This window comes from Erythrolamprus reginae, chromosome 2, assembly GCF_031021105.1.
Source record: "Erythrolamprus reginae isolate rEryReg1 chromosome 2, rEryReg1.hap1, whole genome shotgun sequence".
NCBI lineage: Eukaryota > Metazoa > Chordata > Lepidosauria > Squamata > Dipsadidae > Erythrolamprus > Erythrolamprus reginae.
In genome coordinates this window covers 272,423,814-272,449,094 of record NC_091951.1, presented here as the reverse complement: position 1 = coordinate 272,449,094, position 25,281 = coordinate 272,423,814, and the positions used below count along the sequence as shown (strand labels likewise).

Below are 25,281 nucleotides of genomic sequence, written 5' to 3'. Positions count from 1 at the left end.
ATAGATGATAGATAGATAGATAGATAGATAGATAGATAGATAGATAGATAAGAAAGAAAGATAGATAGATTAGATAGATTAGATAGATGATAGATAGATGATAGAAACATAGATAGATAGATAGATAGATAGATAGATAGATAAGAAAGATAGATAGATTAGATAGATGACAGATAGATAGATAGATAGATAGATAGATAGATAAGAAAGATAGATAGATAGATTAGATAGATGATAGATAGATAGATAGAATAAATAATTTTTCTTACTGATTCATTCATTCATTCATTCATTCATTCATTCATTCGACTTCTATGCCACCCAATCCTGAAAAACTCATTACCAGCCCAGCGATCCCTTAACAGCCAAAGAGAGAACATTGCATTTGTTCTGGCTTCAGTATGAGACCCTATTATACTGCATGCAACAACTTGGAGACTGGAAAACAATGGGACTTCCTTGGCTTGCATTGCACACAGAAGAAATGCCAAGATGCCTGACCCCATCGATACGCTGGTGCAGTGTAGTAGCAATTTCAGAATGTCAGATTAAAACCAGAGCTCCAGATTCAAAGGCAGAGTCAGGGAGGAAAACCCATTGGATGACTCTGGACCAGTCACAGGGAGCATTACCTAATGGCTTCAATAACATCTTCTGTTCGTCTGCACAAAACCTTACACTTGTGGCAGCAGGCAGTGGAGACCGGGCACAACAGATGACAGCATCTACTAATGCGGCAAGGGACTCCATTTGCTTCCCATGTGGCCACGAAGCCATATTTGGTTATCTCTTGATGCTTACCTCAACCCACCCCGTGCTCTATGGGAATAAAACTAGAGGAGGCAGCATTATGTAGTCTATCCTGAGGGAGGAAGTGTGAGATACATAATGTCTGGTGCTTATTTGGATATAATTCCAGAGCATCAAAGCCCTCTGGAATCAACTCCCCCCAGAGATCAAAATTGCCCCCACCCTCCTTGTCTTTTGCAAAGTACCGTATTTAAGACCCACCTATATCCCCAGGCATGGGGTAATTGAGACATCTCCCCCAGGCTTTTATAGTTTTATGTATGGTATTCATGTGTTGCATGGTTTTTAAATGATGGGGTTTTAGATGATTTTTAATATTAGATTTGTTTACATTGTCACACTGTTTTATTATTGTTGTGAGTCGCCCCGAGTCTTCGGAGAGGGGCAGCATACAAATCTAATAAATAATAATAATAACAATAATAACAATAATAATAATAATAATTATTATTATTATTATTATTTTATTCTAAGCTCTTCTCACAGAAAATAAATGCAATCTTAAAACATTTAAAAATCCAGAAGGATCAGAAAATCTGTTTAAAATTTAGAAATGTATTTGTTTTTTTATTTATTAAATAAACACATATATATATATACAGGTAGTCCTTGAGTTACAACCACAGTTGAGCCCAAAACCTCTGTTACTATGTGAAGCATTTGTTAAGTGAGCTTGCCCCATTTTACAACTTTTCCTGCCACAGTTGTTAAGTGAATCTTTACATTTGTTAAGTTAGTGACATGGTTGTTAATTTGGATTCCCCATTAGCTTTGCTTGTCAGAAGGTTACAAAAGCTGATCACATGATCCCAGTCAGTTGACAAACATAATTTTGATCATGTGACCAGGAGGACTCTGCAATGGTTGTAAGAATTGAAAAACGGTCAGTCGCTTTTTTTGATGCTGTTGTAATTTTTAATGTTCACTAAATGAACTGTTGTAAGTTGAAGACTACCTGTATAGGATCCCCCTATTGCAAATAAACTCTAGAATCATTAGAAAGGTTCTCAACCTTTCTAATGCCACGACCTCTTAATACAGTTCCTCATGTTGTGGTGACCCCTAGCCATAAGTCTAGCACCAATTCACAGAGCTTTAAGCTGATTGACAGGAAGGTCAGGGGGACACCCCCACTGTAAACGCCTGATTGGTCAGATTGTATATATTCCAAGGCACCAGAATAGAAGCTTTAGTTCCTAACACCATAGGAAATTTGTCTTTTCCCATGGTCTTAGGCGGCCCGTGAAATGGTCCTTTGACCCCCAAAGGGGTCCCGACCCCCAGGTTGAGAACCACTGTAGTGAGTCTAGATGGGTCCTTTGATACATGAGATAAAAAATATAGTGGCAGAATCAGGTAAATGCAAGGGGCTGCACCTTTCTTCTCAGGAAAAAAGTTAAAAATCTCACCGGATAGAAGTTCTTACTGATGAAAAAAGCAAGCCCTCAGTAGGAGAAGTTGCCCCAGAACTTTTAGGAAGAAAAGGGATCGTTAAGGAGCTCAAAAAGCAATTAGAAGAGAACAAGAGTGAAAAGTGGAAACAAGTAAGAAGGCACCTGGACACATTTTCTGGATGCTCCAAGCCAACAACACCAACAAAAAGAGAATGATGCCAGAGGCTCCAAGGTGACATGATGGCAATAGCACAGAAGGAGAGGACCCAGAGAGCTACGGTGGTTTCAGTAAAGGCAAAGATTATGGTAGCACTGTTGACATGTGGAGAGCCGGGTGTCAGTGCCCCAAATAGCATCTGGGAAATAAATCAGATTCCAATCCAATTCTCTCATCCAAGGTTAGATTTATTAACAGAGCCATGTTGGTCGCGCCATTGCCAACCCCGATACTAACTTCCTTCCAATTCCGCTACCAGGGGTGATGACACAAAACTGTAAGGTGTCCGATGGAACATCAGCTAATCTGATGGAAGGTAGACTCAGGACACATTGGAAAGTAAACATGGTTCTCAAAGAGGGAAAGGAAAGCATCAGAATGCATCAACCCCTAAGGTAATACAGTAACCAGGCCAAAAGGAAGAACTGGCAAGATAGCCTGGAGTAGCTTGAGTCTTATTATATATTATTGTATATTATTATTATTATTATTATTATTATTATTATTATTATTATTATTATTATTATGTCAATACAACACAGCAAACAAGATCACTATGCTGGATTTCATGTTTCATCACCAGTCGGGTGCTTCCCAAGCACCTAGGACTGTGTGCTGTTTTTAAATATTTTTTATTTTATTTTATTTTATTTTATTCTTAATTAGCACGGCTGATAACAACAGAGCCCACATGGGACAAATGCAGAGCAAATGAACCCAAGTGAAAGACAACGCAACAGGAAAGGGCTTCTGATTGTCTAAAGCAGAAGTGTCAAACACAATTTCATTGAGGAACGCATCAGGGTTGCGTTTGACCTTGGGGGAGGGGGCAGGGAGGGCATGGCCAGCTCGACACCACTCATGTCAGGGGCGCATGTGGCAGCCCAAGCGCTCTGCCAGTGAAAAAGGGCTCCCAAGTTCTGTTTTCTGCTGCGACAGCTTTCTGCACCCCTCTGTCATCTAAAAGGGAGTTCAGAAGGGCCATCTACGAGCCTCCCAAGTTCTGTTTTCACTGGCAGAGGCACCGCAGGCTGGTCCTTTGCTGTTTCCAGTATGGCCCTGTGGGTCACATCTAAGCACCCCGTGAGCCGGATCTGACCCTGGAACCTTAGATTGACACCTCTGGTCTAAAGCCTTAAAAGAACCCGGATAGGAGGTTGCCCAGAAACCAGTAACAGTAGCCTGAGCAGTAGATCACTGAACCCTTGAAATAGCAATGTTTCATCTAAATAAACTGAAATGGAAAAGGTCTGGAAGACACAACATCCGAAACAGTCCCACCAAAACAGCCCATCCCAGCAAAAATAGCTGATAACAGAGATCAACTTCAACAGAAGGTAAGCAAGGGAGAGGTAGTTGATGATGACGGGGACCAGGATCAATATCAATAATGCCGAGGTCTTGGAACAGATACAGAGATCCTAAATGAAAGAAAGTCACATCTAAGGAGAAAAAAAATAGTAGAAAGCAAAATCAAGGAGAAAGTTTGTGTATATTAACAAAAGGCAGGTTAGAAAAAGCTACAAGACAATAAACATTAACATTAAGCGGAAGAATACCAATAGAGATTAGATAAGAGTTAAATCAGGAAAATAGAACAGAGTTAGAAGATATCCACTGAGGCTTATTTTAATAAGAAAGGGATAGATTTTATATCTATCCCTTTCTAATTAGGGATTTAGTTTCATTATCAGCAAAAATATGTTACACATATAGCCGCCCCTAAGATAAAATACAGGAAATAGTATAAGGACAGACTAGATGGATCATGAAGTCTTTTTCTGCCGTCTGTCTTCTATGTTTCTATGTTTCTAAGAACATTTTTCCTAAAGGGATTTGGTACACCTGTTTTACCTGGGTGCAGGTTATTCCTGATACAAGAGAAATGCCATTATAGCCCCATCTAGATTTGCCCTTGCATTGAATCTGCACTGACTTCGCTGTATTATTTTCATCCCAAATGCTTAACCAGAAGTTTAAATGCTGTCACCGACCATGCCTTGACTGATCTTAGCCAAATATACACCAGACAAGAGCATTACATTTTTGCCATTGAGAAACATAACTAGCTATACACATAATGCACACTACAAACCCGCACACACACTCAGAGTAAATATTTACCTTTGCAATGACTCACTCACCCAACCTAGAACTTACCCCGGTTGCTGCCAGAGATTTACATGTCGAACTACTGGTAGCAGTTCCCTCTTATTAATAGGAGTGATTCCAACTGCAGCTTCAAGAATAGCAACGTACTTCTTGCATTTCATCCTGAATGTTTTAATGCAGTCTTGAATTAAGCTACAAACTGTATTTGGCTGCCGCATCGGAAATCATTTGGCTGTGCGAGCTGACTAAGCTACAGCAACCTTTTTCAAAATGTGACAAGCTGGATAAAAAGGCAACATTTGGGGAAGAGAGTTAAAACGTTCCAACAGCTTCTCTGAAAACGTCACTGTTATGTAATTCCAGGGATCTATGAATAAAGCACTAATAGAAATGAAGCAAGAAACATGGTCTTAAGCCTCCTCTGATAATGGATATTCTCCAATTTACTAATCCTCAGCTAAACCTTCAAGGCTTACAATATTCCAAGCACTAAAGGAGAGGCAGGTGATTTCATCTTTCAAATGATGCTAAGAACTAATGAAGATCCATGCACTATACTTTCTCTTTTTTTAAAATAAAGTTTTATTTACAAGGATATACAGTATACAGTAAATGCATTGAGGTACAGACAGCAGTATAGAAACAAAAGTTTGTGTGTCAAATTTTAGGCAATATGCATTAACCAATGACAAAAGACAAAACAGAATAGAATGAAACAATCAGAGATGGGAAAACAAACAAACAAACACACAGGACATACAAAAACACAAAAAAAAAAAAAAACCCAATCAAACAAGGGCGGGCGAGTGTACGGTAGATCTGTATTGAAAATATGAACTGAAAATATTTTCCATAGCTCATTACAATATAGCTAATATTCTAAATTATGTATAAGTAAATGGAGTGTTGCATATAGCGAAGCCAAGAGATTTTGAGTAAATCATTTTAGTTTTTTAACCTATAACTTTATCTCATTTATCTGTTAAAAAAGAAGGGTTTTTGACACCAGATATATATCTATATATCTATGTACTTGGGATTTTTAAAGTTTAATGCACTATACTGTACTTTCCATGGCATTCCACACTTGGAATGAGCCAAGGAAGGAAAAAATTAAATATACCTTTTTAGTAGCAGATGCTTAAGAAATGTGCTCAAAACTAAGCAGGCTAACACAGCCCCGCTGGTCAGCCAGTGCTCTTTTACACAATAGATTGCCTACGGTGTGTTTGGCAAGAACATGTTTATAAATCACAGAGAACATCTGACATGTGCGTGGCCTCACTTTTCATCTACCGACTGCTGATTTTAAGCCAGGATAAGTAAGTAGAAGTAACAGTACAGTTCCCAGAAATCTTTAGCTGTGTAACAAAAGGATTAGTCTGACTCTGACCAATCCAAATGTGACAAGATATGTATTTACCATGTATTTTGGAATAGAATAGAGTAGAATAGAATAGGTTATCCAACATCTTCTTAAAAACTTCCAGTGTTGGAACATTCAGAACTTCTGGAGGCAAATTGTTCCACTGATTAATTGTTCTCACTGTCAGGAATTTTCTCCTTAGTTCTGTTCTGCCTGGGTCACTCCGGAAGCTATGACCAACCCAAAAAGATAAGCCAGACACACCGGTTGAATCCAAACACAGTTTTATAATGGTAAAGAGAAAAGAAGCCAACAGAAAATGTCCTTACAGATCAGGAAAACACTGGAACTCCAAATAGATACACGAAGGCAATTGTTCATACAGAAACACAGGATCCTTAATGCCAGACGAGGCTGTTGTGCTAACAGACATACACCTCCCACCAGTCTTCAAGGCTGCTGGGCCACGAGCCAGGAACAAAAACGCTGAGAGAAAATGCAGATAACACCAACTCCCATTTGATAACCCTCCACGCTGCCGGAATGGTTCTCATGCCTTATAAACCCTTCCCTGCTAATGAGGACCACACCCAACCCCCTGGTGTTCTTCATTCACCGTTGATAATATCTACGCAATTGATCTCTCCTTTGAGCTATGCGTCTCTGCCGCATACTAATGATAGCTTGTGCATCATCATCCAGGGACTCGAGACTCATAGCTACTTGCTTGAGAGAGCCCTTCCCCAGGGCTCCCAGGCCTTGCATCACCTGCACTTTCGTGACTGCTATCTGCACTGTCTGACTGCCAAGAACTCTCCTCTCCGCTCTCAGCCTCCCCCAGGCATGGTACCAGCAGAGACGCAGCTGGTCTTTGATCTGGCTCAGGCTGAACCACAACAAGTTCTAAGTTGCTTCTCTCCTTGATTAGTTTCCACCCATTGCTTCTTGTTCTACCCTCAGGTGCTTTGGAGAATAGCTTGACTCCTTCTTCTTTGTGGCAGCCCCTGAGATATTGGGAGACTGCTATCAGGTCACCCCTAGTCCTTCTTCTCATTTTATTGCTATTTAAGTTATTTATGCTCAATGTAGAAGCAATTAGTCTTCACTCAGCCAGCAGCTTAAGGAATAAAGAAAGGTCGGGCCATCTTGAAGGAACCTTCCACGTTCAGTTTAAAATCCACATTAGACAACTCTTTTAATAATTCTGACGGACTTAATGTGCAGAGTAATTTTCACAGTACCACAAGAAATGAAAGTGTTATCATGCAACACAGAAGTGTCTACACACCAGGAGCCATTGTTACCTATATTTTCATGAATGCAACTGAAAGGTGAGGGATTTGGGTAGGTACATGTGTTTATGACAGGGGTCGACAAAGTTGTTCAGAATCTAGGAGCCAGCCAAAAAATTTAGGAGCCAGAATTTTTTTTAAGCAAACTTGGTTTTTTGCCGAGTCTCCACCTGACATCGCTTTCACCCCCTCTGTCTCCTCCTTCCTCTCTCATCTCTTTCCTTCCTCTCCCTCCCTTTCTCTCTTTCCTTTCTCTCCCTTTCTGTCTATCCTTTCTATCTCTCACCCCTTCTCCCTCTTTCATTCCCTTTCTCTCCCTCCCTTTCTCTCTCATTCCTTTCTCTCCCTCTTTCCTTCCTATCTCTCTTTCTTTTTCTCCCTCCTTCATATCTTCTTTCTCTCCCCCTTCCTCCCTCTTTCCTTTCTCCCCCTCCCTTTCTCTTCCTTTTTCTCTATCCTTTCTACTTCTTACTCTTTCTTTCTCTCCCTCCTTCATTCAATTTTCTCTCCCTCCCTTTCTCTCCCTTTCTCTCTCTTTCCTTTCTCTCCCTCCCTTTCTCTTCCTTTTTCTCTATCCTTTCTACTTCTTACTCTTTCTTTCTCTCCCTCCTTCATTCAATTTTCTCTCCCCCCCTTCCTCCCTCTTTCCTTTCTCTCCCTCCCTTTCTCTTCCTTTTTCTCTATCCTTTCTACTTCTTACTCTTTCTTTCTCTCCCTCCTTCATTCAATTTTCTCTCCCCCCCTTCCTCCCTCTTTCCTTTCTCCCCCTCCCTTTCTCTTCCTTTTTCTCTATCCTTTCTGCTTCTTACTCTTTCTTTCTCTCCCTCCTTCATTCAATTTTCTCTCCCTCCCTTACTCTCTCTTTCCTTTCTCTCCCTCCCTTGTTCTCCCCTGGGGCTGCCTGTGCCTGCCCTGCACCACCCAACACGGACGGACAGCCCCCGGTCGTCGGTTCGTCGCCCCCCACCCCCCCACGGAGGGAGATCAGGCTGGCGAGGGCGGTAGAACTACGTCACCAGCCACTGGAGGGAGATCGGGCTGGCGGGGGCGGCGAATCCACCTCCCCAGCCGCGCGGAGGGAAATCCGGTAGGCGGGCGGGTGGCCGCGGCTCCCTGCGCGCCCCTGGAAAAGCGTACAGGGAACGGTGCCCGGGGCCGCTTTAGCCGCCCCCCGCTCCCCCCCGCCATCTCCCCGCGACTGCCTGTGCCGCTGCAGCCGCGCCCCCCCCCCCGCTCCCACCGCCAGTGCCCTCCCGCCGGGCCCCAAAGGACACTTGCCGATGACGACAGGGAATCTTCAGCTGGGCGGGCGCTGCCGTGCCGGTGCCTCCGACCTCCCGGTTCCTGCTCGATGCCGCGGTTTCTGGCGCTCTCCTGCTGGGCTCCAAAGAAGGAAGGCGGGAAAAAGGCGCGAAGAATGGAGCTCTCCTTCCTGCCTGCCTTCTTTGGGACCCAGCAGGAGAGCGCCAGAAACCCCGGCATCGGGCAGGAGCGGAGAGGTCAGAGGCACCGCAGCGCCCTGCCCAGGCGGCACACCGGTTGGGAAACGCTGACATACAGTACAGCAGGCAACATTTTCTAGGCGCCAGACAACATTTTCTAGGCGCCACTGGCGACCAGGCGCCTGGGTTTGTCGAACCTTGGTTTATGAGAAAGTGTGTGGGAGTGTGAGAGATACATTACTAAATCCCAAAGCTTCAAAGAGAAGCTACCTCCGGAACCGCCTCCTACCGCACGAATCCCAGCGGCCGATAAGATCCCACAGAGTTGGCCTTCTCCGGGTCCCGTCGACCAAACAATGTCGTTTGGTGGGCCCCAGGGGAAGAGCCTTCTCTGTGGCGGCCCCAGCCCTCTGGAATCAACTCCCCCCAGAGATTAGAATGGCCCCCACCCTCCTTGTCTTTCGCAAATTACTCAGGACCCACCTATATCACCAGGCATGGGGGAACTGAGACATCTCCCCCAGGCTTTTATATTTTATGTTTGGTATGCATGTGTTATATGGTTTTAAATGCTGGGGTTTTATATATCTTTTTCTTTTAATATTAGATTTGTTTCACTGTTATATTGTCTTTATTATTGTTGTGAGCCGCCCCGAGTCTTCGGAGAGGGGCGGCATAAAAATCTAATAAATAATAATAATAATAATTATTATTATTATTATTATTATTACAATGAAGACATTCTCTGAACTCTGAATTATATCACTGTCTTTATCTGGAATATTCATTTCTTAGTTTAATTCTTTGTTTGTTTGACTTCTATGCCACCCAATCCGAATGGGACTCAGGACGGCTTACAAGAATATAAAAATACAAATTACAATTATAAAAGAAGTCGAATATAAATATTAAAACAATAAAACCCCAATTATAAAACCCCAGCACAAACAATCCAATCAACACACATGCATGCCACTCAAGACAATTCTGCTGTGACAGGTGTAAATATTCACAACCCTCAGGCCTGCCAGCAAAGCCAGGTCTTCCCAGCCTTTAGGTAGGTTGGGAGCAGCACAAACAATTGGGGGGAGGGAGGGAGTTGGTTCCATAGAGCCAGGGCAGCCACAGAGAAGGCCCTGCCCCAGCGGTCCTGCCAACCTGCATTGCTTAGTTGACAGGACCCAGAAAAGGCCAACCCTGTGTGATCTTATTGGTCTCTGGAGCAGGAGACGATCCGTAAATAGTCTGGCCCTAAGCCATGTAGAACTTTATAGGTGATAACCAATACCTTGAATTGTGACCAGAAACTAATCGGTAGCCAGTGCAGCTCAGGACAGGTTGATGTTATATGCATGTACTGAGGTACACCCATGACAGCTCACGCAGCTGCATTCTGCACTATCTGCAGTCTCCGAACACTCTTCAAGGGTAGCCCCAGGCAGAGCGTATTGCAATAGTCTAGACGGGAGGTGATGAGGGTCTGAGTGGCTGTGCGCAAAGCCTCCTCGTCCAAGTAGGGCTGCAACTGGTATACCAGGCGAACCTGGGCAAAGGTCCCCCTGGCCACAACCAAGAGATGGTAATCAAGGCTCAGCTGTGGATCCAGGAGGACAACCAAGTTGTGGACCTTGCCTGAGGGAGTCAAAGTTTGCCCCCCAGAATAATGGACGGATAGATGGCATGCAGAGCCATATCTGCTGGCACGCGAGCTGTTGCCCTAGCTCAGCTCCAATGTGCATGTGTGTGCCAGCCAGCTAATTTTTGGCTTGCACAGAGACTCTGGGAGGGCGTTTTTGGCTTCCAGAGAGCCTCCGGGGGGATGGGAGAGGGCATTTTTACCCTCCCCCAGCTCCAGGGAAGCCTTTGGAACCTGGGCAGGACGAAACACAACCTTACTAGGCCCACCAGAAGTTGAGAAACAGGCAGTTTCTGGCCTCCGGAGGGCTTCCAGGGGACGGGGAAAGCTGTTTTCGCCCTCCCCAGGCATTGAATTATGGGTGTGGGCACTCGCGCATGGATGATAGTGCACACCCATGCTCTTTCAGCACCCAAGGGAAAAAAGATCCGCCATCACTGGCTTAGAGTCTTTCAGATGATAGAATAGAATAGAATAGAATTTTTATTGGCCAAGTGTGATTGGACACACAAGGAATTTGTCTTGGTGCATATGCTCTCAACGTACATAAAATAAAATATATATTTGTCAAGAATCATGTGATACAACACTTAATGATTGTCATAGGGGTCAAATAAGCAATGAAGAAGCAATATTAATAAAAATCTTAGGATATACGCAATAAGTTACAGTCATACAGTCAACATGGGAGGAAATGGGTGATAGGAATGATGAGAAAAACTAGTAGAATAGAAGTGCAGATTTAGTAGAAAGTCTGACAGTTTTGAGGGAATTATTTGTTTAGTAGAGTGATGGCGTTCGGGAAAAAACTGTTCTTGTGTCTAGTTGTCTTGGTGTGCAGTACTCTGTAGCGACGTTTTGAGGGTAGGAGTTGAAACAATTTGTGTCCAGGATGTGAGGGGTCAGTAAATATTTTACCCGCCCTCTTTTTGACTCGTGCAGTATACAGGTCCTCAATGGAAGGCAGATTGGCAGCAATTGTTTTTTCTGCAATTCTGATTATCCTCTGAAGTCTGTGTCGGTCCTGTTGGGTTGCAGCACCAAACCAGACAGTTATAGAGGTGCAGATGACAGACTCAATGATTCCTCTGTAGAACTGAATCAGCAGCTCCTTGGGCAGTTTGAGCTTCCTGAGCTGGCGCAGAAAGAACATTCTTTGTTGTGCTTTTTTGATGATGTTTTTGATGTTAGGTGACCATTTTAGGTCTTGAGATATGATAGAACCTAGTAATTTGAAGGTCTCTACTGTTGATACTGTGTTGTCTAGTATTGTGAGAGGTGGAAGGGTGGAAGGGTTTCTCTTAAAGTCTACCACCATTTCTACAGTTTTGAGTGTGTTCAGTTCTAGATTGTTCTGGTCACACCACAAGGATAGTTGTTCAACTTCCCGTCTGTATGCGGATTCATCATTGTCTCGAATGAGTCCGATCACTGTTGTATCATCTGCAAACTTCAGTAGTTTAACAGATGGATCGTATGAGATGCAGTCATTAGTGTATAGAGAGAAGTGTTGAGAGTACACAGCCTTGGGGGGCACCTGTGCTAATTGTACATATATCTGATGTGATTTTTCCTAGCTTCACCTGCTGCTTCCTGTCTGTTAGGAAGCTTGTGATCCACTTACAAGTGTGTTCAGGTACCGCTAGCTGATTTAGTTTGGTTAAGAGAATGTCCGGTACAATGGTATTGAATGCTGAACTGAAGTCCACAAAGAGGACCCTGGCGTAGGTCATTGGAGATTCAAGATGTTGAAGGATGTAGTGTAGAGCCATATTAACAGCATCATCTGTTGATCTATTTGCTCGGTATGCAAATTGCAGGGGGTCTAACAGTGGATCCGTGATGGCTCTCAAATGGAACATCACTAGCCTTTCAAAGGTTTTCATAACTACAGATGTTAGAGCAACTGGTCTGCAGTTATTCAGTTCCTTGATGGAGGGCTTCTTTGGCACTGGGATGATAGTCGAGCGTTTGAAGCAGGAAGGAACATAGCACAACTCTAGTGATTTTTTTGAAGATTTGGGTGAAGATGGGGGCCAATTGGTCAGCACAGACTTTTAAGCAAGAAGGAGTTATGACTGCCATTCCCCCACCCCCTCCCTGGTGTCACGGCTGATGCAAGACCAGAAACACATCTGGGCACATTTCCGAGAGAGGAACCCCTCCCTCGGATCCCAGCCAGATTTCGGTCACACAAGCCAGGTCAGCCCTCTCTTCCAAGAGTAAATCTCGGGCCGAGGGCAAGGGGGCCTTATTGGCAACGGACCTGACATTGAGGAACATAACACTCCACCTAGTATGATATGGACAGAAAGATAGAATTGGGGGGGGAAATAGAGATTGATCTAATTTTCTAATTTTTCTAATCTAGAGTATATGTAGGGCAGTTTTCTAACTTTTTTAGGCAGCAGAATCTATTACTACGGTAGTAGCTAAAATAAATCCCAGAACTCTTCATCAAAAGACAAAGGCATGGTTGAGTGAATTTTCTCATTCCCACTTTTGTCTCTTGTGGTACTCTCAATCCAGTAATGGCGAACCCATGGGCCCTACAGGTAGCACACGGAGCCATATCTGCTGACACACAAGCCGCTGCCCTAGCTCAGCTCCAATGTGCATGTGTGTGCCGGCCAGCTGATTTTTGGCTCACAAAGAGGCTCTTGGAGGGCATTTTTAGCTTCCAGAGAGCCTCCGAAAGGATAGGGGAAGGTGTTTTTACCCTCCCCCAGTTCCAGGGAAGCCTTTGGAGTCTGTGCAGGGCAAAACACGAGCCTACTGGGCCAACCAGAAGTTGGGAAAGAGGCCGCTTCTGACCTCCGGAGGGCCTCCAGGGGGGAAGGTGTTTTCACCCTCTCCAGGCATTGAATTATGGGTGTGGGCACTCGCACATGGATGATAGCGCAGGGCCACACTCTTTCGGCACCCAAGGAAAAAAAGGTTCACCATCACTGCCTTAAACCTTGGGCAGATCTTTGTAGTTGTGCTAGAACGACTCTGATGGATAATTATATACCGTATGCTCTATTTGGAGACCTCCAGAGAAAGTTTTGGGGGGGGAGATCATATGGGGGGGAGGAGGAAAAGTATTTTAATTTTATGTCACAATTTCCCTTGTGTGAAACAATCTTTGCAGTTCCACCTCTGAAGAATTATGGGCTACCTGAATATAATACCATGTACAAATCTATAATCCCATTAATCTTATTAAAGTTACTCCTTATCCTGCGGCCACTTTTAGCATCAGTCTTCCTTGATCCATCTTGTGCTTATTGCAAACTCTAATTTTGCATAATCAGAGGCTGCACTAATTAATTTTAGAGGAAAAGGATACAATCATGGTTAGTAGGAAGTAACATGGAAAAATCGGAAGTAATGTAATTTGTACTCTATTTTACCTCCGTTTCCAGAGTTACAGTATATCATGTTATACAGTAGAGTTCAAGCCAAAACTGTTGAGCTTATCTGGGTAATCCAATATTGTCATTTGGATACAACTCCACATGTAATATAAAACCTTAGCGGCACAATGTTAATGTATTTTTCATAACATTTTATATCACTATTGTAAGGAGGAAGTCACAAGTTAGAAACAAATTCATTTCTAATTATTGTACATATAGTTTATCACTAATCCACTTAAGATGTTAGGTCAGGGTTATAAACTGTCACGATACAGTATAAAATGATATTCTTCCAAATAAATTAGAAATGTAACTGCATATAGCCGAACAAGATCCAGGGCTAAAATCAAACAAAATAAAAAGCTGTCTTGCAATATATTTTATAATTTTGAATTGCAAAATGGCAGCTTTGAGTCTTGAACTCATAGCCCCTTTAAGGCTTCTATTAGAATTTTTTTGCCTGCATATTTATTTTGACAGTCCTTAAAAAGTATGTGCACAACTAACAAACATGAAAGGTAACATGAGAACCACTATACATTTAAAAAATGCATATGGCTGCCCAACTCACTACGGTAGAAATAAACTAGTAATAATCTTTTAGTATGTAGAGAGGAAGGAAGATGACCCTTAGGGAGATATACAGAATTAGTCACCTAGGCAATAGGGGTTGAAGTATACCTCCATACATCACTGAACTATAAGGAGGAAGAGGTTCAGAACAATCATATTTGAAATATTCTGTTTATAGCCAATCTGAATATAAGTAGTTTTAATCTTCTTGTGGAGTTGATTTTCTTGTCTGGTCTACCTAATGGAAGTGACTTAGTAAAAGTTAGATTCAAGGTGGGAGAAGGAGAAGAATGGAAAGCAAGCAAAGATGGATTTCATCAGTTTTAGGTAGATAAAGAAATGTAAATTCCAGGTTAATCCAAGATTACTAAATATTGATACCTCATAGAAATATCTTATGCAAGACGTATGGCACAATATGGAATCTGTCTATCTGGTAGTAGATATAGAAGAAAATCCCAAGGCACCTGTTGTGGTTAGCTCTGGCCCACCTCCTGCCCCAAGGACTGTGGATGTGGGGGAGACATCCACATGCTGCAGGCCTGATTTGCCCCCCCCCCGGTGGAATCTGATGATGAAGGCTCCTCTGACCAAGAAGACATGAGTGACAGGGAGGAGGAGAGTGTGGCAGACAGCTCAGAAGGAGATCAATTATCTAGCTCCTCCTTGGATTCAGAACAAGAGTTAATGATACAGCCACGCATGCGGAGAGCGATGCATAGGCAACAACAACTGAGAGATTATTATCAAAGAAAATGAGGCCACCTGTGGTTGGGTGGGGCTCTGGTGATTAGTGAGGCTGCTATAAATAGCAGCCTGTGGGTTTGGCCATTGTGGTCCTTGTGTTTCGTGACTGCTTTATTGACTTTGACTTTTTGTGTGCTGATTTTTCCCCGCTTTGAAACTAAACCAGAGCAAAGTGTGTTTCACTTTGTGAAAGAAGAAGGACTGTGAATTGCCTCACAGCTGCAAGCTAAGTATCACAGAACTGATAAGGGACTTGTACAAATTACCAGTTTAGTTGGAGACCAGTGCTCTTTGCTATACCAAAAGAGGGCTTGGCTTAAGTGAATTTTCATTATAAAGAACATTGTTTTGAATTTTCAAACGTGTGTGTGTCTGAAATTTGTACCTGTGAATTTTTGGGAGGAGTCTACCAGAGAGCCCCACAGAACAGCACCCAAAAATTTACCAAGGTTGCATAAGTCATGAGAGGATGCAACTGAAGTCCTTGATTAATTGGTTGGGTACTTTGTACTGCATTACAGAAGCAACATTCCTAGCTACAACTTAGGATAAGTATTGTCACACCAGCACCAACAATACTATTGTAGACAGAAGATTCTTCTAGCATTCCAAGATTAACTATTAGTTCCTATAGCAATTCATTCAGAGTCCGGAAGGAGTTGGTGAGCTTATAAATCACAAAAATAAATACAATAAAATAAATTACTATACATTGTCTTGAAGTGGGAGAGAGAAGTTGAAACGCTTGTTTGTATGCCTTTGTTGAATGCTGTTTAAAGAATTATCTGGTAGAATGAGTCAATCTTACAGAGAAACTAATGTTTTTGTATGCTACCAATAACTGGAGGGGAGGATATGATTTAGAGCACAAGGCAGCTCTTGTGTGCTGTGTTTTGTTTGAACAGTCACCACAACTCATGACTCTGGCATTGTAACTGTTTGTATTTTTATTCTAACACTGAAGTTAAACAATATTTTTGGGTTTCTCAAGAGAAATACTAATTTCTCAAGAGAAATACTAATTTCTCAAGAGAAATACTAATCAATACAATAATTACTCATAAAATTTGTTCAGATTAATAGATAGAAGCTAAACCTGATTGGTAGTGACCAATTTGATCTGAATGCTATTTATACAATGAAGCAATTTATTGCAGTAATTGCAATATGGTATTTATTGCAGTAATTACAATATAGTATTCTAATAAAGTATTGTTTGTGTTTTGACACGTCATATTATTAAGGGCTTACATGTGCCTTGTGTTGAAAATCTTTGGCTGATACAGTCTTTCACATTATACAGACTGACGCATTGTTGTCAAAGCAACTGCTGTATTACATATGTCTTTCTTAAAAGTTTTTGGAGAGCAGAGTATCAAATGTAAGGTATTTAAACAACCAATTTAATTAATAAACTGGCATAGGCTTTGCACAGCCCAAAATTGCTTTTGTTAAAAAAATGGACAAACTAATGTTTCAGAAAAGAACAATGGGAATACACTATACCCACTTGTAACCAAGTCGGGTGTTGATTTTGTTTGCTTTGTGAAACACACTGGAGCTTTACTCTGTCAACCTTTAAGAAATACAGGAAATTGATTTTTCTCAAACCCAGGCATGAAATGGTACCATTTTGCCATTTCAAGCATGGCTGGTATTCAGAGGTTTTGTTCTGTAATATGGCATTTTATCCTGAGTACAATTTCCTCAGGATAACAAAAGTTCCCACGAGACTATTTGACTTAATTCTTCTGCAAACAAACGCTTGATTCACCACAAGGCCAAACTCAAGCGCCCTTACCAACCATCATCACCTTCCTGCGCTCGAATTGAAAAACAATAAACATGTGTAGGCTCATATAATCCTGTCCATTTAAGAAACCTCGATCCTGCAAATGAAAACTTTTCTCTCTTCCTGAATTGGGTCTAAAACCCAGGACCGGAGGAGGGAATAACAGCGCCCCTTCCGCCTGGGAAATATACAGTCCGCCATCCAGGGAAAAAAAACATACACCATAGCAGAGGTCTTCAAACTTGGCAACTTTAAGACTTGTGGACTTCAACTCCCAGAATTCTCCAGCCAGCATGGGTGGCGCCACAGAAAAGCTCGCTGGAGAATTCTGGGAGTTGAAGTCCGCAAGCGAAACGCCTGGAGGATGGAAAAGCGGCTGGAAGACAAGGAGAGATCCTTCAGGGCATAAACTCCGGCGCAACCCACGCGGATTCCTATTTATTCAACCATTTCTTTATTCCTATTTATTTAACTATTTATTCAACTCTTTCCCGGGATATTCGTCATATAGTCAGAGCGGTGTTGTTGTTGTTGTTTTAAATTATTATTGAGACGACTCCAAGCCCGGGGCGGGGAAAAAATCCACCCACTTCTTTCTCCCTCCTCGAGGTTGAAACCCCCGGGTTCAACCCGAACGAAACAACCCACGGCAAACAATCTCGTTTCGGGGGGAAAACGGCGACCGAAACAAACCGGGTTCACGCTTTTACGAGCCCTCGACACTCGAGTTTGCAAATAGCGACCTCGGGGACACGAGCGAGTCGTACACACACACACACACACACACACACACCCCGCGTGTGTGGTGATTTTGCCACCTTTGGATGTAGGTTGGGAAAAGGGGCGCAGTACGCGGGAAATAATATCAAAATTATATTGTTTTGATATGTTGTGAGCCGCCCCGAGTCCTTGGAGAGGGACTGCATACAAACCCGGTCACTCAATCAATCAATAAAAGGGGCGCGTGAGGCGCAATATGGCGGGAAAGGGGGCGCGTGAGGCGCTTCCCAGCCAGCCTCACAAATTATAGTTGATTACGGTTGGAACCCTCGCGCGCGCTCGCCTGCACGTCGGAAAGCTTTTAGAACGCGAGTCTGGGATTCTCTCCACCTGGCGCACCCGCGCCACCCCAACTCCGCCGTTTTGCTCGTAGTTCAGGGAAGAGATTAAAAGGGCGACTTTAAAAAAAAAAGCGCACGCCCACATTCCCAACAGGTAAGAGAAAAGTGGGGGGAGGGGAAACAAAAGGAAACAATTACCTGGAGTAGAAAATATAATTCGTTTGGAAAACCGGCCCAGCCCTTTGGGAAGACGGAACGATCCCCGGAGATATAACAACCGCGATTTAAGCAGGCGGCCGCGCCTTTCAATGCCCGCCTGAGGTGCGAGCTGCCCGGGAGAAGGGAGGGCAGTCCCTGTTCCTGGAGCCTTTTTCCTGACTCAGCCCATTTCCTGTTTCGAGGGGAGGCAGGAAAACCAAACCTAGGAGGCGGCTTTCTTTTCTTTTTTTCTCTCAAGGGCGCGGCCGCTCGGGCGCCTCGAACAGGTAAGCGAGCGCGCTGCCGCCGCTCGCCTCCCTCCCTCCCTCACGAAAGGACGAAGCCCGGCTGGAGGAGCTTGTTGTGGGAGGCACCTGCCCGGAGAAAGAAGCGCCGCCGTCTCCCGGCTCGGCTTCGCCTCAGCCACCCAACCACAATTTGCCACCGCCATTCAGCCACAAGACACAGCCGAACAATAAAGAAAGAAAGAGAAGGGAGGGAACTGGCCGGCTCAAAGGACGCGAATAGGGGGCGAGAAGAGAAGTTGAAGATCTCGAACGTCGCAATTCGCGCCCCCAGACCCAACAGAGGATTTGTTATTCCGTCAAAATGGGGACTACAAAGCCCAGAGGCTGCGGAGCGCAATTCGCGCCCTCAAACCCAACGGAAGGTTTGTTTATTCCGAGAGCGAGGCGTCGAAATGGGACTACAAAACCCAGAGAGCGCGATTCCCGCCCTCAGACCCGGCAGAGGCTTTGTTATTCCGAGAGTTGAGGCGTCGAAATGGGACTACAAAGCCCAGAAGCTGCAGTTACCCAATTACAAGCGTGCTAATAATATAACCGGGCGGTCACCCATTCGGTGATCCATCCTCGGGCTAGATTCCCTCAAAAGCACCTGATCCTATTCGATCCCTTGGCTTCGTTTGCACCCCTGGGCTTTCGTGCCTTTCTCTCATTCGAGGTTTCTGGATTAGGGCCCGCAGGAGTCCCAGACACGCGTGTCCTTCCACACGTGCCGCCTAGTTTCCACGTAGCTTAGGGCTAGCCGTGGAACCGTTATGGAGAGATGTAACCGAAGTGCAGTCCGAGTAACGCCCAGCATTTCAACAAGTTTCCCCTCCTCCCCGGCCCTGACTGGAACAGGAAATACCGGTTCAGAGTAAAAACTCTGATAAACGCAAGGAAGTCGAGTCAGAGGTGACGCTGGGATCTTGGTCATTGTGCGGCTTTCGTTTGGCTTCAGCCCAGATGGCAGTTGAAACTTCCTTGTAAAGGGATTGTTGAGCAAGTTTAAAGAAGGACTTCCAGGACTGGATATCTACTTTCAAGACTGGTTCAGCCTGACCATGGCTATCTTTGGGGGATCGAGTTTGGATGGCAAAGATCCAGGTGACCTCTGAATAGCAGCTAAAGGTGGTAAAGAAATGTGTCGTTCTTGGCTGGCCTTGCGTGTCTGCCTGCATAATCTCTAGAAAGCAAATAATGCTTGGTTACCCATTACTTTTGTGATAAATTGGTTGTTGCAGGTAGAACAAGTTGAATAAAATTTATTTATTTATTGGACTTATATGCCGCCCTTCTCTGAAGACTTAGGGCAGCTCACAACATATAAAAAATACAAAACAATTCAAAAGCCCAATTTTAAAATGATCTAAAAACTCCAAGCAACCACATTCATGCACACCACAGTCATACTGACAGCCGGAGCAAGATGTTAAAGCTCAACGCAAAGGTCTTGAATGAGCCTGGCTTCTGGATGTCCAAGATGTCATATATTTCATATCTCAGCGCGCATGCCATCTGACTTTGCTTTAATAAGGGCAGACTAGATGGACCATGAGGTCTTTTTCTGCCGTCAGTCTTCTATGTTTCTATGTTTCTAATAACACTGTAGCTTTGGGGACGTAACTTGAAGATCTGGGATAATTTCGCACCAAATTTCCATAACTTTCTGAGCAAAAGATTCTGCTATGGTCCATCCAGATACCAACAAATTATATTTTGAATTATTGTGTTAGAAAAGCATAAGTGACAGAGTGGTCCTGCTAGTTCGGACCGATTCTATGGAACTGGTAGTAACTTGGTAGCCTGGCTCGCTAGAACTGGCAGCGACCAGGTCTGCCACACCTCCAAACTGGCTTTCTCAGCGGCGATGTAGGCAGCGCCATCTTGTTTTTTGGTTCTGGGCACACACAGCTGTTTTTTGGTTCTGCGCATGCACAGCTGTATTTTTAGCCCTCTGAATGTGTGTGCCAGTGCAGTGCGTTAGAAAGTGAACCTGCAGTGAGGAAAATTAGACCCCGCACATATTGGCAGCTCTAGACTTACCACTGGTGGTTTTATAACTATTTGGAATTACAATGCCCTTCTGAATGGATGCTTTATATCCTGTAAAGCAGTGTTTTTCAACCAGTGTGCTGTGGCACACTAGTGTGCCGCGAGACATGGTCAGGTGTGCCATGAAGAAGGAAGCTCAGTTTCCAGTTTTGCAACTTTTTGCTGAGAGCAAGAGAGAGAGAGAGAGAAAAGGAGAGGAAGGGGGGGAGAGAGAGAAATGAGCAAAAAGGGGAGGAAAAAAGAGAAATGAGAAAATGATTGAGGCAGAGAATGAGAGGAAAGAGAGAGAAACAAGAGAGAGAGAAGTGACTCTTGATTTAAAGCATATGATAAAAAGCACCCAAAGAATAAGAGAGAAAAAAACCCCAGCCCTCACTTGGTTTTGGAAATGGTTCAAGAGTGTATACACACACACAGACACACACACACAAGGGAGGGGGGGGACACAGGGATGGAAAAAGAGAGGAGAGTGTCTTAGAGTGTCATTTTGGTTGGTGGTGTGCCCCAGGATTTTGTAAATGTAAAAAATGTGCCGCGGCTCAAAAAAGGTTGAAAATCACTGCTGTAACGTATTTCTAGTCATTGTAAAATGTCACATATACATCCTACGTGGTCATGTGACTGCACTCTGGGCTCTATTTTTTATTAACTTTAAAAACGACCCATTTTCCTCAGAGGGACTCTTGCAACTGGCTCCTGTTTGTAATTGGTTACAACATTCCAGTCACATGACCATCATTTGTGACTCTTATTTGCTGGCTTCCAGCAAACTACGTTCAGAAGAAATGAGTCACTTGCACTACTTGTCAATCTTGTGATTTGTTTAATAGCTGCCACAAAAAATGTTTTGTTTTTTTTAAAAGGGTCTTTTCATATTGTTGCCTCAACTTGACTGCAGTAGCTTACAACCAGTTCCAGTTCCACTTGTGGATTATGTATAATTCAAATGAGTTTGTATATGGCAAATGTCCAGTGTAAATACATGGTGTGAACCAGGGATGGGTTCCAGATTTCTTTACTGTCGGTTTGCTCAGGGATGTGCCCTGCACACACAACACTAAAGCAAAGCTTCTGCACATGCGCAGAAAGAAAAACAAGATGGTGCCACCTATGACAAATCAGCTCAGGGGCATGGCAGGACTGGTCGTTGCCAAGTCCAGCGACCCAGGCCGGCAAGCTATTATAGGTTCTATAGAACGGGTCCAAACTGGTAGGAACCCACTTCTGGTATGTGTACCCTTGTGTATCCTTGTGTACTTTGATGTATCTAATCACATCCAAATCTTCCAAAAACATTGTTGACTTTTATTAGTTCCAAGTTATTCCTCACAAAATTATCAGCAAATGTTTTGAGAGCAAGGGGCAGCTCAATCCATTTCATGCCATTTAACTTTGATCTACTTGATGCAGTCACATTCATGAAAATTCAGTTGTGATACAAAATAACAGTAGTACTGTATTCCCTACAGCTTCCCTCTTCTTAAATCTGTCAAAAGGCAAGCAGCTAATAATGATCTTGCCTAAGCAATTATACAGTTATGCAATATTGGAATCAGTGTTCCCTCTAATTTTTTGGGGGGGTGGGCGGAAAAGTATAGTGTCTGAGCGGCAGTCCCTTTGGGACTGGGCGGCACAGAAATAATAAATAAACAAACAAACAAATAAAAACCCCACCCTCTTTTGAATTTCAAAATAAAATACTGTACTGTGTGTCTATAACAGTGAGCTCATAATAGGGCAACTCTATCAATATCAAAATGCCACTTAAATAGTTGAGCTAGTTTCAAACTAGATTTTGATTTTCTTTCTCTCTTCCTTACTCCCATTCTTTTTCTTTCTCTTTTCCTTCCTCTCTTTTTTCTATCACCTCTCTCTCTCCTTCCCTCTCACTCTTTCCCTCTCGGCTTCTGGGCAGGTTTGGAAAACTCTGAGTTGATGATGATTTTTAAGTGAGCGATTGCTCACTGCTCAGCTTAGAGGGAACTATGATTGGAATCACCTATTTCTTTGGATTCAACTTGTTTAGTGATGATTTCTAATTGCTTTGTAGAACTACAATAAGGTTCAGACTTCCATCCGTCATTTTTAATGTTCCCCAGTTCCATTAATACTGAGTGATCCTGCACATCTGAGAGATCTTAAATATATCAGATCCACAAAAGTCACAAATAAAAACCTTTATGTGTTAAAGGAGGAGGCAACACAACAAAGAGAAGCCATAAAAGCTGACTTGGCAGAATTCAAAGTGGAGATGGCCCAAATGAAAGCTGACATGGGTGAGATGAAAGACCAGATAAAGCAGATCCAACAAACACTTCAAGAAAGTGATGACCGAGTTAAAAAAGTTGAAGAACAATCTGATAAAAATGAGAAAAGAATGGACTACCTTGAAGGGAGAGCTGATGAAAGATACAGAAGATATGATGAATCAATCATCCAGCTGGAGATGCAACGAGCTTCGTACGGACTTCGATTTCAGAATATAAAAGAGGAAAAAGATGAAGATTTAAAAATGACTATGGCGGAGATTATTGGAGGTATACTTCAAGAGGATCCCGCAGCTCTACTGAAAGAAATCGATGAAGTATACAGAATCTCGAATAGCTATATCCGTCGACACAACCTTCCAAGAGAGATACATATTAAGTTCACAAGAAAAGCGTTGCGAGATGAGATACTTCATTACTCAAGAAATTCCCAGCCTCAACGACATGGAGTAGACATAAAGATACTAAAACAAGTTCCAAGAAGTGTCAGAGAAAACAGAAGAGATTACCACTTTTTAACTAAAATTTTGATCAAAGAAAATATCACTTACCGTTGGCTTATTCCACAAGGACTTTCTCTGACATGGCGCTCTACAAGGTACAAACTGGAAAACGTAGAACAAGCCATGTACTTTCTTGAAAAGAGTGGCATCGGCCACTCCGATCACACAAGTAAGCAACAAGTGGTCCAACTACAACCAGCTCAACAGCAACCAGGGGAAAAATTACCAACCCAGCAAGAAGAGGTTCTGGGGGCTACTGCTCAAGTAATAGAGCAGGACCAAGGTCCTAGAAGAGTTCAACCTCAGCGAGAAACCAAAAAACCCATTAAATGACAACAAATAAAGACTTAAAAATCTTTTCCGTAAATGTCAATGGACTTAACGAACCAAGAAAAAGGAAGCAAATTTTTTCTAAAATTAGAAATCAAAATGCTCAGATTGCAATATTACAAGAAGTTCACATTAAAAAAAATAACCAAAAATTACTGTTGAATCCCAAAATTGGAAAAATGTACGCTGCATTAGCAGATCAAAAAAAAAGAGGTGTGGTGATGTATGTTAAGAATTCTATAAATTCCAAACAAATATATAAGGATAAAGAGGGTAGGATATTGATTGTACAAGTTGACATTGAACCTAGACCTCTAGTGGTTGTTTCTATTTACGCTCCCAATGAAGATCAAATGACATTTTATAAAAATTTACATCAAATAATAATAGATTTAGCTATCGACAATGTATTGATAATAGGTGACTTCAATGCTATCGCGAATAGACAATTAGACCATTCAGGAGGGGGAGGTAATAAAAAAAGGGAAAAAGGTAAAAAAACAAGAAGGAATTTGCTACCTAGTACTTTCCAAAAAATGAAAGCGGAATTATTACTAAGTGATATTTGGAGGGAAAGACACCCCCACAAAAGGCAATTTACCTTCTACTCCAACCCTCACAAAATTTGGACGAGAATTGACATGTTATGGGCACCAAAAACGGTGGCAGAGCAAATAAGAGCGGTCGAGATAGATGTTAATACATGGGCTGATCACAACCCAATAGTGGTCTATATGACGATGAATAATAAACAGAACAACTGGAGGATGAATAGATATATATTAAATGATAAGAAATATAAGGATTGGATTGAAAAGGAATTAAAAATATTTTTTGAAATTAATAAAACCTCAGACACTACTCCACAGAATTTATGGGACACAGTTAAAGCGTATATAAGAGGCTTAACAATATCTTATACAGCAAAACATAATAAGGAAAAGAAATTAGAGTACTTACAATTAACAAATGAACTAAAACAATTAGAATCCTTATCGCAGCAACACATTAAGAACAGAGATATAAAGACAGAAATAAATGTAATTAAACATAAAATTAGAGTCATAGAACAAAACCAACTAACTGAAAAGATTAAAAGAGCAAAGCAACAATATTTTGAACACGCAAATAAACCTGGTAGATGGCTAGCATATAAACTTAGAAAACAGAGCCAATCAAAATTAATCCAAAAATTAGAAGACAAAGACGGTATAATAAAATATGATACAGAAGGTAAGGCAGACATTGTGTATAATTTTTATAAAGAGCTATATGCTAAAGATCATGTTACTGAAGATGAAGTTTTTAACTATTTAAAAACTTCCAAATTACCACAAATAACAGAAGACCAACAGGCCACCATGGATGGACCAATAACAATGGAGGAACTCCTAACAATAATTAAAAAACAGAAAAGTAACAAGGCCACAGGCCCAGATGCCATACCTGCAGAATGGTACAAGATAGAGAATGAAACAATAAGAAATCACATGTTAGAAACTTTTAATTTATGTAGACTTGAGGGAAAAATCCCCAAATCTTGGTCAGAATCACTGACAACCTTAATACATAAACAGGGTACAGAACCAGAAAAAATTAAAAACTATAGGCCTATATCATTATTAAATGTAGACTATAAGATATTTATTGCCATTTATGCAGAGAGACTCAAAAGAGTTATAAATGGAATAATACACCAAGACCAAAATGGGTTTCTTCCAGGGAGACAAATTAAAAATAATCTTAGAACTGTAATAAATATACTAGAGTACTATGAACAACACTCAGACAAGACGGCATC

At 42.4% G+C, this 25,281-nt stretch overlaps 1 protein-coding gene across 1 annotated transcript in view; it reads right to left on the bottom strand.

Moving 5' to 3' along the window:
• TJP2 (tight junction protein 2) overlaps window positions 1-18,850 on the bottom strand; it is a 119,818-nt gene extending 100,968 nt beyond the window's left edge. The window contains exon 1 of the mRNA XM_070742639.1: window positions 18,042-18,850. The gene's annotated coding sequence lies outside the window, so the exon portion shown is untranslated. The remainder of the gene's footprint in view (window positions 1-18,041) is intronic.
• Window positions 18,851-25,281: the final 6,431 nt, after the last annotated feature.